Source organism: Geospiza fortis, unplaced genomic scaffold (genome assembly GCF_000277835.1).
Source record: "Geospiza fortis unplaced genomic scaffold, GeoFor_1.0 scaffold405, whole genome shotgun sequence".
Classification (NCBI taxonomy): Eukaryota; Metazoa; Chordata; class Aves; order Passeriformes; family Thraupidae; genus Geospiza; species Geospiza fortis.
The window spans coordinates 339451-344384 of NW_005054415.1; positions in this window are offsets into that span (position 1 = coordinate 339451).

The following is a 4934-nucleotide window of genomic DNA, read 5'->3' on the forward strand; positions in this document are numbered from 1 at the left end:
TATCTACTGGATGTGTTCTATGTTTATAGTATATAAACTGCTTTATAGAGTAGGACAATATTATGTGTGTATCAAATTATATTATGCATTTTCTCATTTTATATGGTTAGTATATGTCCAAAATGATAACATGAAGGCCTATAGGCCCTTTTCACCTATTTAAGTGGGTGGGCAGGATAGGTATTAGGAATACTTTTCTAAAATTTTTTTTTGAGTCAGTAATAGCAGCTCCTGCTGTGTCCCAGGCTCAGGCTGGTGTCCCAGGAATAGGTGTTGGGGATCTGGAGGGAAGGGTTTGAGGCTGCAAGTGTTGTCATCTTATCTCAGGGGTTCCATACTATTGTCTCCTTATCCCATAAGTTTCATAACTTCTTTGTGCTTCTCACAGGCAGCTCCTCAGAGCACTGACTCTTTCTTCTTCACAAAATAGCCAGCTGACTCCAGCTCCCTTCTCAACAGCCACCCCACTTTTATAGCACTCTTCATTGATTACAGCTGTGGCCTGTTAAAGTCAGGCCTGTTCCTAATCTTTGCTAATTGGCCCAGCTGCAACTCCTTAGGGGTAAGGTTACTTTCTACACTATCTTTATTTTCTTATATTCTATTCCCCTACATGCAAGGGATGCAGCAGCAGCCACCTCTGAGCACCAAACTCGTGCTGCTCGCAGGGTCCCCGGTGGGCGGGTGATGGGGGCTGCCCAGAGGCTTTCAGCACAGCTCAGCTTTGTCCCGGGGGTGCAGGTACCAGCCCAGCCCCGGTGGGTGCAGCTCCCAGCCCAGCCCCAGGTGCCGGCTCTGTCCCAGGTCAGGGCTGCGCATGGCAGACCAGGGCCTGCAGATCCGCTTGCCCAGCGCAGGGCACGGCTAATAAGGAGCAGGCTTTTGATATTGCAAAATTCTCCATCTGTTCCCGGGATTTCTAATTACAGGCATTAATCTGTGCCCCTCCAATGAGCCATAATTGGTAGGCGTTTGCCTCATTAATCATTCAGGTGCTGAGCCTCTCCATGCACAGCCGCAGCAGCCATGGCCGGGCAAATGTATCTGTACGGGCTTTGTATGCGGTACCATTGCAGTTTTTGGAATTGTGGTGGATTCCAAGGACATTTGCAGTTACAGTAGCTCAGGGGCGTTTCAATATCCTGAAATGCCACAAGATGGCACTGACTGATTCCGAGGCCCCTGGTCCCGGCCGCCCGGGCAGGGCTCTGCCATGGCCGCAGGTGCGCTCTGGGCTGCTCAGGGCCTGTTTTACAAACCAGCTGCACTCGGCTGCTCCTGCTTTGTTTTGATGTGGTTCGTTTTAAGCTGTGGCTATGAAATGCTACAACTCTGTGACAGTGACATAAAGCTTTTGGATTTAGGCAGATTTGATTTTCCAATGTTATATGCAATGGCTGTTGGTCTGTTAAAGGCCTAAGCCAAACTTTACAAACAGAATATAAAGCCCAGGCTGCCTAAGTCCACCAAGAGCTGATGTTTGTTGTTCTTACCGAAACGCAGAATGTCCCATAGCAATGGGACACTCACAGAGCCTGGCTGGAGGGGTCACTGAGTAGCTCTGTAATTCACAGTGAGCCACCATGGCTACTTCTTTACGGGCCTCTTCCTGCCACCATTTGCCAATGTGGCTGCTTCTTTCAGTGCCTCTTCCTGCCACCATTTCTGTTTCTTTACAGGCTCCTTCCTGCCAGCATGTGCCACCATCTCTGCTTCTTTACGGGCCCGTTCCTGTACGTGAGCACTGGACACTCTTGTCTGGACTCTCCAGGTATCCCCAGTTGGCTCGTAAAGTCTCTTCTTGTTTTCCTACCACAGTAAAGTGTCATTGCCTGCTTTTGCCCAAACCGTGCCTTTTAGGCTGGCTGTAGCCTCCTGAAGGGTGCTGCAGTGGCTCAATTGATTGATGAGTTGCAATAACTACTTTTGAGTCCCTTTGTTGTGACACTGATTTTGAATTTCTCCCATATATAATGAATAGCCTAACAAACATAGTGTATTATTTCATTCCTTTATTAAGTCATTTATTATACAGCAAGTTCTTTAACTGAATCAGAAAAGTTTCTGCATAGAAACAATTTACTGTCATCATGGTGTAACATATGGCTCTTACAAGGACTTATTTTCAGCAAATCCATACATTGCAGAACCTGCTCAACACTAAAACAATATTTTTTTCATTTAACAAACTTGTAGTCAAATCTAATCTTTGTTTCGCCTGGGAACTGATTTTTTTCTGATTACTGAAAAGAGAAAAATTCTCTTTTAAATGACCCTCTTGTCCTTGAGAAGATACACATTGGCCACATGCTGAAATACTATCAAAACTCTACTTCTTTAAAAATGAGATGAATACCACACTTTTTCTAGGTTTAAATCAAACTTTTAGTGAAAAGAAAGTAAGAAATAAATAATAAATAATACAGACAGTACAGACACAGAACAGATGCTTACATTTAAACATATGCCATTCGGTAGTTAAAAAAATGATTCAGACACCATCATATCAAAGGCATATTAGTGACATATGGTGTCTGACATGCTTCCACAAATGAATACATACACTGGCTTTGACGACAACCATGAAAATTGTATCTTTCCACATGAACAGTTTATCAGGAACAGTCAGATTTATGCCTGCACAGCAACATGTATTTTGGATTTCTTGTGGAGGACACACCATGTTGTAAGCACACAGTATGTCAAATCAGGGGAATGTGTGTCAAATCATTCTCCTTGTTTCCACTGAGACCCAGGCTAAGACTTTAAAGCATGTGGGCCCCAGCAAGCAGCTCTGCTTGGCAATAAGGGCCAGCTGGCAGCTGTGCTGCTGCACGGGACTGCATTACAGCTCCAGGAAGAACTCCTTCTGGGACAGCAACCCTGTCCCCAAAAGAAGGGTCAGGGCAGGGAACCCTCTAAACCAGCCAGACAACACAGAGGCAAATTTCAGCCAGACACACCAGGTTATTTGCCCTCTGCACTGTAGATTTGCCCTGACTCCTCCAGTCCCTCAGCATCTCTGAGAATACAAAACCCAAGCACTGTCTCCCATCAGTTGTCACAACACACTCCTCATTTGGTGCATGCACTAAAACCGTTCCAAACCATTCACATTACTCATGATAAAACAGGAGGCCAGGAACAGCAGAGCCCAAACACTGCTGCTGCTGAGCTGTTCTCCCAGAGACAGGCAAGCAGAGTGAGTTGGACACAGGGCACTTTCTCAGTGAGGGCTGATCTTGGCAGATGGTCAATGGTTCCAGCACATGGGAGGTGATTATTTCACCATAGGAGAAATTCATGCTAAAGTTTATTAATATTAGGGGGAATGGTCAGGCTAACATGGGGCTACATGTCAAGGTACTTGAGTTCTGTCTAGACTTCAGCCTGTTTCAGTGGAAAAAGCATAATTTCAGGCGCTGGAAGAGTTATGCTGGCCAAAATTTGATGCCAGCATAACTCTTCCAGCACCTGAAATTATGTGCCAACTCAGAGACTCTCAAAGGCACCTAGGATCAGATGTAGGGTTAAGGGAACTTTTAAGATTTTAGCTTTAAAACCCCATGGCTCAATTTTGCCTATGTTCCTTTCTAGAGAGTCGTCAAGGGGTAGTTGTTCAGTTCAGAGCCTGTAAAAGCAAGAACAGAATAAGCAAAGGTCATACCAAAGTTTACACAAATAGCAGCTGAGGAAGGTCAGGTTGTTGAGAGAGACTTTACTGTGCCCACATATCTAAATAAACAGGGACCAAAAAAACCCAACAAAAGCTCCTCACTTAAAAAATCTAAATTAGTTCTATAGCTCTCCACAAAACAGCTCCAGCTCTAGCACTGATTTCAGTGGGCAGTAGCTTAAATAAATACTTTTCTCCATTAAACAGCTATTGCATTTCTTCATCAGAATATCCTTGAGACTGTCAGTTAATTCATCGTTTTTAACAATTGCCATACAATCATGGAGTGTCTCCTAAGAATGCAGTAAATAAGGAGAAATGCCAAAGTGTTATTACTTCTCTGGCTACATTTAGAGCCTAACAGGGTACATGTGCTGGTCCCACTGATGCCTGGACAAGGCTTTCAGCTCATGGCTGGCTCACATCCTGTCACTTTAGAGAACAGAGAGCAAGCTGTCCTCCCTCCTTAGGGACAGGAGTACATCTGTTCCTCAGGCCAAGGTGCTGAAGACAGGCAGCAGCTCACCAGTGTTCAGCATAAAAATGCCAAGCAACTTGGGCTAGCCTAAAGATGCAGGTTTGATTGCAGGAGCTCTGCCTTGACGTTTTCTGTATTTTGGCTCCCAAGCTTACTGTCCTTAAATAAAAATAGTGTTTATAGAATTTCCAGTTTATTTTATCAGCCTCTCCTGTGTATTCTCTCTGGTATAATATATTGCACTTTTCCCAAAAAGGGGGGAAAAGTGCAATATATTGTCTTCTAGTCACTAGTTGGTCCTCCTTTAAGGACCTTGTAAGACATTTTTTGTGTATTGTTTCCCTGCATATGTGAGCAGCTTTACTACTTCATCCCCCTTAGGACCACTTAACAACATCAGCAAAGCAATTAAGTGTAGTTTTCAGGAAAATGCCAGAGGCATTACACTGTCTGGATGGGAGTCTCAACCCAATTATTTTCAGCTAGTTGTGAACTGTGGAAAGTGGACTTTACTTCATTATAACTTCAGTTCCCACTGATTAAAAGTCTAGTATGTTACAGACGGTAAGGAAAAATGAAACAATTAAACTTTCCATCAATAAAATTGCTGCATATTCTTCAACATAGGGGTTTGCTTCTCTCCAGAGAAGTGATTAAAATGAACTGATTGAACTATAATTTGATTGACTGAAGAGCTGCAATCCATTGCACTAAAGCTGAAATTCCATCTTATTGCTCTATTTAACTCTGAATATAAAAAATTACTGGCGGTCTTGCAAA